Source organism: Vicugna pacos, chromosome 31 (genome assembly GCF_048564905.1).
Source record: "Vicugna pacos chromosome 31, VicPac4, whole genome shotgun sequence".
NCBI lineage: Eukaryota > Metazoa > Chordata > Mammalia > Artiodactyla > Camelidae > Vicugna > Vicugna pacos.
The window spans coordinates 349637-362987 of NC_133017.1; the positions used below are offsets into that span (position 1 = coordinate 349637).

The window sequence follows — 13351 nt, forward strand, 5'->3', positions numbered from 1 at the left end:
TACTTTACCTCACCCTGACTTTGGCCTCTCCACACCCAGTCTCTTGTAGTCTTCATGTGAACTAAGATTTAAGAATTACCCCACCTCCCAGCCCCGACACATACACCCTCACTGCTGTTCATGGCCTGTTCCCACTTTCTCAGACAGTGGCCTTCATCTCCCCCACACCTGTGGTCCTGGTTGTTCATGGACCTGGGAAACTACCTTTGTGGGACTGTGGAATTCTGTGCATGCTAGTTCCATTCCAGGCCATCCGGTTCTAGACACATGTCCCAGGAAACCATTTCCAGTGATTCTGGACTCCCTGACCCCACCTTTCCTCGGAGCACATGCTCATCAACAGCACCCCGCCAACCCTCCCCTCAGCAGGTCCACGGTGGAACCTGCACTCGGTTCCTCTCTGCTCCCCAGAAGCACGACTCACTCTGCTCTTCTACACGTTCAGGGAAGAGGTAAGGTCCTTCCTATAGTTACAGTGTGTCTCCTACCACCGTTCGTCCCTAACTTCCTTCAGGGTGTTTCCAAATTTGGAATAAATGACACTTGTAAAATTTATCTGAAATTTGGAGAAGGTAGTGTGTGAATCAACCTATCTATCTTGCTATGGTGGCTTCAGAGATCTTTTAAAAGAAATAGATTAAACTGCATCCTGATTTTTCTTTATTGCACGTGAAAGTGTAAATAAGAAGACAATGGAAGACCTTCCTAATGTCTAATATAAACCAGGCTATAGCAAGTTGCCCATTTTTAAAAGGTTTTGAAGATTTTTATTTTTTAAGTGAGAGGTCTTTATTTTCGAAAACAAATCAATAAGATTAAATTTGTTTGACAGAATCTACTGTTAATGACAAATTAATAGGAAGTAATTCATGCCAAGAACTTGAGCTACACATTTCCATCTTGTGTCTGCCAGGGACCAGTGATCAGTACAGAGACCGAGCTTGGTTTGATATTTATATTTGTAGCTGTGCTTCTTTAAATTTTTCTCAATGGAGGCAGCTAGCCCACCAAAATAATATTTTCAATTTCTTTAAATTTTAAAGACAGAAGAAAAACTCATTGTTATTTGTCAGATCTTGTAAACTCTTGTAATTCTAGTACCCTCAGAGACCATAGTGATGGCTTCATAAGCAGTACATACAAGTGAATAATTTGATGATGCTGATTGATAGACATATATCTCAAAATGTTTTGAGAAACTGTTTCTTTATGCTGTGGATGTATTTGAGGTCCCTCACTGCCTTGGTGCTGTGTTCTTCCACTTGGAGTGAGACACTCGCTCCCCTGTGGCAGCTAAGATGACTGATCAGAGAACATGGAGTGAGCGTCAGCTAGCCTGAAGTCCCTAACACTTCCCTTCCATGTCAGATTTCCATGAGAATGAAGCCCCAAGTGAAAAACGGAGTGGAAGATATTAACTTTGGTTTGGGCTCATTGCCTGTTTTTTTCGAAATCAGTGCAAGTTTCCTCCTAACCCACTGTGATTTCATTTTGACAGAGGCAGTGGGTTCATCTGTATGCGCTCTCTGAGCATTTTTGCTAGTTTAATGACAACTTTTTATTTTACTTTTTAAAATTGAGTTATACTTAGTTTACAATGCCTTAATTTATGGTGAACAGCACTAGTCTTCAGTGATACATAAATATACATATATTAATTTTCATATTCTTTTTAAAAAATTGACTACCACAAGATATTGAATATAATTCCCTGTGCTATCAGTAAAACTTATTTATCTATTTTATATATGTCACTCAGTATCTGCAAATCTCAAATTCCCAGTTTATCCTTTCCAAATTCCCTCTCCCCTGGCAACCACAAGTTTGTATTATATGTCTATGAGTCTGTTTCTGTTTTACATATAAGTTCATTGGTCTTATATTTTAGAGTCCACATATAAGTGATATGTGGTATATTTCTTTCTCTTTCTGGCTTAATTCACTTAGAATGACATTCTCCAGGGACATCCACGTGGCTACAAATGGCAATATGTTCTCAATTTTCATGGCCGAGTAGTATTCTATTGTATAAATATACCATAACTTCTTTATCCAGTCATCTGTCAATGAACATTTAGGTTACTTCCGTGTCTTGGCTATTGTAACTAGTGCTGCTATGAACATTAGGGAGCAGGTGTCTTTCTGAATTAAGGATTCTTCTGTATATATGCCCAGGAGTGGGAACACTGCATCATATGGTAAGTATACTTTTGGTCTTTTGAGGAATCTCCATACTGTTTTCCACAATGGCTACACCAAACTACATTCCCACCAACAGTGTAGGAGGGTCCCTTTTGAACCACACCCTTTCCATCATTTGTCATTTATAGACTTTTGAATGATGGTCATTCTGACTGGTGTGAGGTGAAACCTCATTGTAGTTTTAATTTGCATTTCTCTGATAATTAGTGGCATTGAGCATTTTCTCTTGTGCCTTTGGCCATTTGTATGTCTTCATGGGAGAATTGCTTGTTTAGGTGTTTTGCCCATTTTTGGATCAGGTTGTTTGTCTTTTTCTTATTAAGTCATATGAGATGTTTATATATTCTGGAGATCAAGCATTGTCAGTTTCATCTTTTGCACATATTTTCTCCTATTCCATAGGTTGCTATTTTGTTTTGCCTATGGTTTCCTTTGCTGTGCAAAAGCTTGTAAGTTTAATTAGGTCCCACTTGTTAATTTCTACTTTTATATCTATTTCTTTGGTAGACTGCCCTGGGGAACATTGCTGAGATGTATGTGAGATAATGTTCTGCTTATGTTTTCTTTTAAGAGGTTTATTGTGACGTCTTTTGTTTAAGTCTTTAATCCATTTTGAGTTTATTTTTGTGTATGGCGAGAGGGAGTATTTTAACTTCATTGATTTACACGCTGCTGTCCAGTTTTCCCAACACCATTTGTTGAAGAGACTGTCTTTATTCCATTGTATGTTCTTGCCTCCTTTGTTGAAGATTAATTGACCAAAAGATTGTGGGTTCATTGCTGGGCTATTTTGTTCCATTGATATGTCTGTTTTTGTATAAATACCATGCTGTTTTGATTAATGTAGCTCTGTAGTATGTTCTGAAGTCTGGGAGGGTTGTTCCTCCAGCCTCATTCTTTTCCTTCAGTTATGTTTTGGCAATTCTGGGTCTTTTGTGATTCCATATAAGTTTTATAATGATTTGTTCCAGTTCTGTGAAATATGTCCTTAGTAATTTGATAGAGATTGCATTAAATCTGTAGATTGCCTTGGGAAATGTGGCCATTTTAACAATACTGATTTGTCCGATCCAGGAGCATGGGATATCTTTCCATTTTTTAAAATTTCCTTTAATTTCCTTGTAGTTCTCCATGTATAAGTCTTCCACTTCCTTGGTTAGATTTACTTCTAGATATTTTATTACTTTAGGTGTAATTTTAAAAGGGATTGTATCTTTACTTCCTTTTCCTGTTGATTCATCATTAGTGTAAAGAAATGCAACTGATTTTTGTACATTAATCTTGTATCCTTTTGTACATTAATCTTGTATCCTTTTGTACATTAATCTTGTGATCTTGTATCCTTGTACCTTGCCAAATTCTTTCATTAGTTCGTGTAGTTTTTGCATGGACCTTTTAGGGTTTTCTATATATAGTATCATGTCCTCTGCATATAGTGAGGATTTTTTAGCTTCTTTTCCAATTTGGATCTCTTTTATTTCTTTTTCTTGCCTGATTGCAGTGGCTTGGACTTCCAAGATTATGTTGAATAGAAATGGTGAGAGTGGAGAACCTTGCCTTTTGCCAGATTTTAGTAGGAAGGTTTTCAGCTTTTCACCATGAAGTTCTATGCTAGCTGTAGATTTGTCATAAGCAGCTTTTCTTATGTTAAGATATGTCCCCTCAATACCTACTTTGGTGAGGATTTTTATCATAATGGGTGGTGAAACTTATCAAATGCTTTTTCTGCATCTATTAACATGATCATGTGGTTTTTGTCCTTTCTCTTGTTGTTAGGGTGTATTACATTGATTGATTTGCATATGTTGATCCATCCTGTGTTCCTAGGATGAACCCAACTTGATCATGGTGTATGATCTTTTCTATGTGCTGTTGGATTCTGTTTGCTAATATTATGTTGAGAATATTTGTATCTATGTTTCCTCATTGATATTGATCTGTGTGTTTCTTTTTTGGTAGTGTCTTTGTCTGGTTTTGTATCAGGGTGATGGTGACTTCATAGAATTAGTTTGGGAGTACCCCTTCCTTTTCAAACTTCTGAAAGATTTTGAGAAAGACCAGTATGAGTTCTTCTTTGTATGTATGATAGAATTCTCCAGTGAAGCCATGCAGTCCTGGACATTTGTTCATTGGGAGTTTTTTTTTTTTTTTTTGCTTATCCAATTTCATTTCTAGTGATCAGTTTGTTCTAGTGGTCAATTTATTCTTGATTCAGTCATGTGGACTGTGTGTTTCCAGAAACTTGTCTGTTTCTTCAAGGTTATTAATTTATTTTCCATAAAGTTGTTCACAGTATTCTCATATGATATTTTGAATTTCTGTGGTATTGGTTGTAATTTCTCCATTTTCCTTTCTTGTTTTGATTGCGCTCTGTCTTTTCTCTGTGAGCTAGGCTTGAGGTTTTTCAATTTTATTTACTCTTTCAAAAAAACAGCTCTTTGATTGACTTTTTCTATTGTTTTTTAAATCTCTATTTTATTTATTTCCTCCCTGATATTTATTGTTTTCTTCCTTCTGCTGACTTTAGGTTTTGTTTGCTCTTCTTTTTCTAATTCTTTTAGTTGGTTAGTTGTTTATTTCAGATTGTTCATCTTTTTTGAAGAAGACCTTTATTGCAATGAACTTTCTTCTTAGGAATGCTTATCTGCATCCCAAAGATTTTGTGTGGTTGTAATTTTTGTCACTTGTCTCAAAGTTGTTTTTAATTTCTTCTTTGATTTTATCATTGACCCATTGGTTTCTTAGAATCATGTTGTTTAATTATCATGCTGTCATTTCTTTCTCCTTTGTTTTTCTGTATTTGATTTCTAGTTTCATGCATTGTGTTCAGAAAAAATGCTTAAAATAACTACTATCATCTTAAAATTGTTGAGTCTTTTTTTGTACCAAGTACATAATCCATCCTAGAAAATGTCCCATGTGCACTTATGAAGAATGTATATTGTATTTTTTTAGGGTATAATGTTCTGAAATATCAACCACGTCTAATTTGTGTATGGTATTATTTAGTTTCAGTTGCGTTATTAAATTTGCATCTGGAAGGTCTTCCAGTGAGGATAATGGGATGTTTTAATTTCCTACCATTATTTTATTCCCAGCAATTTCTCCTTTTATATCTGTTAGTATTTGCTTTATGTATTTAGTTGTTCCTACATTGGGTATAGTTATGTTAATGGATGTAATATCTTCATCTTGTATTGCTTCTTAAATCGTAAAACATTCTTCACCTTTCTTTATGGTCTTTGTTTTAAATTTCATGTTGTGTGAAATCAGTATTGCTACTCCTGCTTTCTTTTCATTTCTGTTTGTGTGTAATATCTTGTTCACAGTCTATTTGTGTCCTTTCCTAAAGATGGGTCTCTTGTATGTGTCATATTGTAGGTTCTTGTTTTATTTTCCAGTCTGTCACTCTATGTCTTTTCATTAGAGCATTTAATTTATTGAAATTTAAAGTAATTTCTGATCAACTTTGGTTTATTGTCATTTTAAACTTAATTTTGCAGTTGATTTGGCATTTTTTCCCTTGTTCCTTTCTTTTTCTTGTTGTGTGTGTGTTTATTTTTTAAAAATTTCCTTTCTATTATCTTCATTAATTTTTAGTTTTTGTGACTCTCTTGTAAGTTTTTGTCTTATGGTTACCCAATTTTGTACATATATTAACCCATTACTGTATCTGTTTGTTTTAAACTTATAGTAATATAAGCTCAAACCCATCCTACAGAGAATGAACAAATTAAAGAATGAAGAAAACTCTATATTTTCTTACTCCCCTCTCCCACTCTTAATGATTTAGATGTCTTCTTTTACAATTCCATGTTTATTCTGTTGTAATTCATGGTAGTTATCACCTTTCCAATTATGGTTTTCTCCTTTCAAAAGCAACCTGCTTCTTTTCGATTTAGAGTATACCATTCAATATTTCTTTTAGTATAGATTTAGTGTTGCTAAATACTTTTATTTTTGCTTGTCTGTGAAGATATTTATTTCTCCTGCTATTCTAAAGAATAGACTTGCTGGATAAATTATCCTAGGCTGAATCTTTTTGTTTTTCATTCAGGACTTTGAATATATCTTGACACTCCCTTCTGGCTTGTAGTGTTTGTGTAGAGAAATCAGCTGAAAGCCTTATGAGTTTTCCTTTGTAACTAACTCTGTTTTTCTCCTTATGACTTTAGAATCATTTCTTTATCTTTAACCCTGGCCATGCTGATTATAATATATCTTAGTGTGTGTCTCTTTGGTTTCTTCTTGTTTGGGTCCCTTCGTACTTCCTGTATTGGTATATCTGATTGCTTCTTTATGTTTCAGAACTTCTTAATTATGATTTCTTCAAATACTTTTTCAATCCCTTTTGCTTTTTTTTCCCCTTCTGAGACCCCTGCTATGTGTAGGTTTTGGCAAACTTTATAGTATCCCACAGGATAATTGTTTTCATTGAATTTTGTTCTTTCATTGGTTTTTGTTTGTTTTCCTCTCTTCTGTTCTGATTAGTTGATTTCTGTTGTCCTGTATTCTAAACCACTTATTAATTCTTCTGCATTAAGTAGTCTACTTTTTTTTACAACTTTTAACTCAGCTCTTATCTCAGCAAATTAGTTTTCCTATTTTAATTCACTTCTCTTTATAAAGTTTCAATTTCCTATTTGCCATATTCTTTGCCTCTATATACAATCTCTTTTTGTATCTTTAGTACTTTTATCTCTCCTTTTTTGAAAACATGATTTAATAGATTATCAAGGTCTATTTCATTGATCATTCTTTCAGGGGATTTTACCTGTTCTTTTAAATGGGAGTTGTTCCTCTACTTCTTTATTTTACTTATATCTCTCCTGCACTATTGATTATGGAGCATCAGTTATCTCTTCTGTTTCTAAAGGTTTTCTTTCTACTTATTTACCTAAAACAGATGCAGAAATAAAGCTAAAAAAATTTAAAAGAAGAGAATAAGATTTGAAAACAGATTATGAACAATAACAGAACAAGTCAAAGAGAAATAAAAATTGAGACAAATTTTAAAAGTCTTAAAATTAGAGAATAATATCTGAAAGCTGATTATAATAAGAGAACAAAACAAAGAGATAAAAAGCAAATTGTGAGAAATTTAAAAAGCTTAAAAGAAGAAAAAAATTGAGAACATAGTCTAATCGATAATAGAAGAATAAAGCAAAGAGAAATAAAAATGAAATTGAGACAAACTAAAAACAATTTAAAATATTTTAAAGTCCAATTTTAAAAGGGGTTAAACAGAAACATAAAAATATTTTAAAAGTAAAAATTTAAAAAGTAAAAGAAAAAGTGAAAAAATGTGGATGTGTTTTTGTGGGCACTATGTGCTCTTAATAATTTTGTTGATAGCTCTGTCTGAAGTATGGGTGGTTGCTATGTCTTCCTGTCTTTTGCTTGTTATTCTTTTTGTTGGGGATTTTGCCTGTGATCTGGTAGCAAGAGTCTTCCCTGGCTATTAAGTGAGATCTCCTTTTTATTTTGTGGTTGTCGCTGCTCCTGTTCTCACCCTGCTGCATGAACTCCACTCACTGGTTCCAGAGGCCCTCCAGTTGTGCACCTGATTTGTGCTTCTCCTAGTGCCATGTCTCATGTCTCCTCCAAATGCTGTATTGTGGTGGTGCACTTGTGCATGTTAGGTGGTTGGTCTCTCTGCCTTTCAGTGCCCCTCCTAACTTCACTTCAGTTCCATGCTCTTTAGGTGAACTTGGATAAAATGACCATACCTGGCATCACTCCTGCTCTGTGCCAGAACCCTTCTTGTTTGTCTTAGAAGCATGAGTTCACAGAGGTACTGAAGCAGAACTTTCCTATTTGCCTGCGGCTGTAAACAAATCTGAGTCCCACCTATGAGGTTTCAAAGCCCCTAGGTAGGGACTGAGATTTCAACCCTGCCTCCACCTGGGTGCACATTAGAGTATATGGTGGGTGTGGTTGAGTCCCACCTCTCTTCTCCAGAAAAGGCACCAGAAATGATGCCACAAGTATTCAAAGACAAAAGCTATGGCACCCCTCCCCCCCAGGACACACCAGCAGTGTTGCTTTTCCTTTTTTTTTTTATATTTTATAGGGGACTTATGTTGTTCTGCTCTGTATACCTTTCCAGCGATGGCACACAGCACATTGAAATCTCCTGAGGTTACCTCAGTACAGTTGGCCCGAGTCCTCCATCAGGCTCAGGCAGTCTGTTTCATCCCACACCTGCTGGTTGGTGTCTAAGCCTGGGGATCATGAGGACACTTTTTGCCCATTTAACTTTGTTCTGTCAATCAAGGGCTATTCTACACTATTTCAAGCCTCAGAGGTTCCCCCTCCATCCAGCTGACCTCTTCATTGGAATGGGAGAGACCCAGCAAATGAGCTGCTCCCTCCCCATGGGACTGGACTGCACTATTTCCCTTTTTCTTCCTTTTATTTTCCTTTTCTCCTACCAGATTAATGACGTGTTTTGTCTTTTGATGAAAGTAAGGTTCTGTCAAAGTTCAGCAGACTTCCTGATCGGATAAGTGGGTCAGTGGATGTCAGTCTTGGTGCATTTGTGGGAGAGGGTGAGCTAAGAGTGTTGTTCTAATCCACCACATTGGCCCTTCTTGATTTTTTCTCTTTTTAAATGTACAGTAGTCTAGTGTCTGTATAAGTGTCAATTATAGTGGGATTTTTTTCCAGTAAACCTAAAATTTCTACTTTGAAATAAACTACTGGGTTTATAAAAAAGAACTAAGTTAACAGCTACAAGCCAGCATCATCTATTCAATGGTGTGTTAGAGAAGGATGGAGGGGAGAAAGGGGAGAGGGGGAAGAGACTCTAAGGGTGAGAGAGTTGGGAAGGGGGAAGCCCTACCTGCTAAAAAGTGGATGCTTGCTGCCATTCAACACAGCTCAATGCAGGGGCACCCCACTTTATGCAGGAAGAGCTAGCTCTCTGGACTCTGATCTACAGACACTGCTCTCAGCTTCTGCTCTGGAGTTGAGCTGGTGCTGCTGGAGGAGAGGGTCGAGTCAGGGCCACAGTGGTTGGATGGCAGCCTCTGATGTGAACAAGGAGCTGTGAGTTCAGACTTGCTCCTTAAGCCCCTAAAGGACAATGAGCAAGTGAGTCCATCTAGAGAGACAAGGAGGGAGAGGTTCCTGTGGTGCTCCCACTGACTCTCCAAGCATCCAACTTGGAATTTTGCTTCAGGCTAACATCTTTGACAACACAGGTTGCTTTTATTTCCTAATTTAATAAAAGCCTTTTGCTCACTTCCACAGGAAGCATAATAACAAATCTGAGCTACTTTAAGAAGAAGGAAAATCCTCACTGAGCACCTACCCTGCACCAGACATAGTATAAGGAAGTTCATCGCTGTGATATCAGAGACATCTGACAAGTCACTAAGAACTGGGATGAAGGGACATGAGCAGAAACCAGAAGACAAAGACAGGCTGAAGGCAGATGTCATACAGAAAATTCCACAAGAATGAATAGCAGAAGCAGAAAGTGGAGCTGGTGTGGGACCACATGGGCAAATTCCTAGGTTTGAATTCCAATGAACTAGGCAGGGAGGTAATCCTGGACTTAAAGCATAAAGATCATTGGTTTCACAGTTTCTCTGCATGGCCAATTATTTTTGTTTATTAATTTCTTTTTGCTGTCCTAGATTTTCCTACATGGCAATTTTTATACTTCTTCATCAACCATTCACTTGACTGCTTCTCTTTCAACTCATATGCATAAAAGATGTCACCCCAGGACCAGATAAGAAATCAGTTAATAACAGGAAGGATAAGCCTTCAGAACTTGCCAAGCAAAAGGAGAGATTGATATGCACTAAGGTAAATATGTAAGATGATGTATAATTGAAATTTAAGTGAGTGGCTCACAGTAGTGCTCAAAAAGTTCAAAGAGGAAAGGAAGGCAGGTGGAAGTGGTCATGTTTGTGTGTGTGAGCATGCATGCTGGGAGAGGAATTGGGTAATGGATGAAGACATCATGCAAGATGGCTGAATTGTCAGTAACAGTCTTTGGATATGAGTTGAGAAAGGGAAATAAAAAGGGGAATTTGGAAATGATGCTTGAGGCCAGAATGTAAAAGGCTTGAAGGTCAAATTAAGATGTGCTCTCATATTTTATAAGTCTTGTATTTCACACCAATTTAAGTGTTGTCCCTCTTAGAAATGGTGACTTAGAGAGGAGATGAAGGGTTCCTTTAAAGAAGAAATCTAGACAAACTACAGCACACTGAGGCAATGGTACTCAGCAATTACATTCCACAAGATTAAGTACATTAACATTTCTACAGAAAAATAATAATTTATAGCACTGTATGTTTCCTACTACCTACAGAGTTAGAAAATAGCTCAGTAACATTGAATTTGAAATATTCAAAGGGTGAGCTAGACAGACAACAAGTAATCTTTAGTGTGGTTGAGTGTGTGTTTCAAAATATTTCAGTTTGTCCTGACAGTGGCCACTTTTATTAGGTATTTACCTAGAAGCAGATTTGCTGGAATAGGTTTATCTGTATGTTCAGGTTAAAGTAGATACTGACAGATATTTGCTTCTCAGGTGATTGTACCAATTTACATGCTCATCAGCAATGTAACATTCTTTATGTGCTCCTGAAAGTTAGGAAGTTCTGAGCCTTAATTCAGTTCTACAAAGGGTAAAATTTTAAACAATCTCCTTTGTAGTTCTCATGCATACCAAATTTTTAGAGTTATTACCAGTGGTATAATAAATAAAATATCTGTCCTTTATTTCTTGTACCAGACACAGAACTTCAAAACTCTTGGAATTTCTTGAGTGAGAAGAGTGTCTATTATGCTAATGAGGTGACTCATGGTAGTAGGCCCCAAGTTAACTTCAGCATGAGGGCTAATCCCAGAAAGACCAACCACATAATTAGAGGGTTGAAAATTAGGGCCACGCTGGACTCTGTGAAGATGGGAGGAGATGGTGCTGGAGATGGAGATTAATCATGTGTCCAATGATTTAATAAATTATAAAGCCCAAGTAAAAACTCTGGACATAAACTCAGTGATGCTTTCTGGTTTGTGAATACCCTGACTCCACTTGCAGCCAGTGTCTGAGGTTGGCATATACTAAGTCTGTGTAATTTATTTGTTGAACAACTTAATGCACTGATTCTAACCTGAGTCTTACATCCAAATCTTGAATCATTCTGGAAGTATAAAGTCTATGAGCTTGTGTCTCTCACGGTGAAGCTTGACATTTCTGTCCATGTAGGGAGATTCAGGAAAGGTATGACTGAACAGTGGGAACATTACTGTGCGGAAAAAGGCATCATCATAGGAAATGATATCCTCTAACACAACAATTTTCAGTTCAAAGCAAGCCAAAACAAATTGACTATTCCACTTCTGACCTAGAAAGTGAGCATTGGTCTCTCCAGTAAGATTTGGCTTCCCCAGTAAGATTAACAAGAGGACAGATGACTGGATAAGGAAGTTGTATATTTATACAATGGAATAATGCACATCCATAAAAAAATAATAAAATGATGCCATTTAAAGCAACATGAGTGGACCTGGGAAATATCATTCTAAGTGAGGTCAGAAAGAGAAAGAAAAATGCCATATGATATCACTTATATGTAGCATTTAAAAAATAGATGAAATTATTAAAAAAAGAAAGAGACTCACAGACATAGCAAACAAACTTATGGTTTCCAGAGGGAGAAGAGAGTGGGAAGGCTAAATTGAGAGCTTGAGATTTGCAGATACTAATATATATATAAAATATAAACAACAATTACATACTGTATAGGACAGAGAACTATATTCAATATCTTGTAGTAACTTATGGTGAAAAAGAATATAAAAAATAATATATGTATGTTAATGTATGACTGAAGCATTATGCTGTACACCAGAAATTGGCATAACATTGTAAATTGACTATACTTCAATAAATAAATATAAACAATTATATATAGATATATTTTAATTATGAATTAAAATTCAATGATAAACTTTTATTCTCTAAAAGAAAGAGGAGAGTGAGTGGAGAAGCAATTTGAAATGTGTTTGTATTTCATTATCTCATAATATAAGGATGATTATAGTCTATAATTAATAATAAATAACTTGTAACGCTTAAACCCAGCAGAGAAAATACTTAAATATTTACTTTTGGGGAATTAGGTTTAGCCCAAGAGGAAAAAAAATCTAAAACTGATATTAGATATCCATCAATAAACATTAAAAAAAAGTGAAGTGTCTTCCAGTATTAGACTGACATGTTCATCTTTATTTCCTAGAATTAAATGAATTGTGGGGGAGTGGAACTAAGATAAAACTATGTTGGACTTTGGATGTCTGGCTAAGACATTTTAGTTTTATGTTTTATTCACAGTGGAGAGTGGAGAAGTTGTGGAAGGCATCTATGCTCACCACTATATGCCTTCAAGTGGAGAAGTTTTGATCAGTAGAGGGAAGAGAAGAAATTAGTACCACAGAAAATGTCATTATCAAGGAAGGTAGAACAAAGATAACTGATGTTCAGTGTACATGGCTACCAGACTTTTCATCGGTTCATCCTTTTATTGAAAATTCATAGGATTACACTTATATTTACTTCTTCCCTGCAGAATGTGCTGTCAATTTTTTTGAAAATAAGAAATGTCATGTTAATTTTCAGACAGGTATACAATATCTATCTGAATAGATCATGGAAATATTGAGAATTCTGGGCAATTATTAGTAATTTCAGTATCAAATTTAAGAAAGAGGAGTCAGGAGCAGCCAAGATGGTGGAGTAGAAAGACACTAGGAGCTCACCCTTTCCCACAAATACACCAAGAGAGACACCCCTGGACCTACCCATTCACTCAGAACACCTACTGAACATTAACAGAACATCACCTTCTTCAAAAGACAGAATTCACCACAAATCTGGTAGGAAAAAGTAAAAGGAAAATAGCATGGGAAAAATCCCACAGTGTGGGAGTGACAAAGGAGGATTTGCACTCTTAAACTGGGGGGAAGGGGGTACTCCAAGTCTTCTATCTGTGCAAAGTAGCCCTTGGCCCACAAAGCAATAAGTAAAATGAGCACTAAATTTCCCTGTGACCTCAGCCTTAGACACAAACCAGCAGGGGGTGGGCTGGGAATGGCTGCCAGAGCCAAGTGGTGGACTGGGGCC

The 13351-nt window shown here is 36.3% G+C and overlaps 1 protein-coding gene across 3 annotated transcripts in view; it reads left to right on the forward strand.

The window, feature by feature from the left end:
• Positions 1-12212, forward strand: part of LOC140685440 (junction-mediating and -regulatory protein-like) — a 69325-nt gene extending 57113 nt beyond the window's left edge. For 2 of the 3 annotated variants that reach the window (XM_072952655.1, XM_072952653.1), the window contains 2 exons: positions 9457-9751; positions 9846-12212. The gene's annotated coding sequence lies outside the window, so the exon portion shown is untranslated. The remainder of the gene's footprint in view (positions 1-9456; positions 9752-9845) is intronic. The other variant, XM_072952654.1, reaches the window with a different exon arrangement.
• The last annotated feature ends 1139 nt before the right edge of the window (positions 12213-13351 follow it).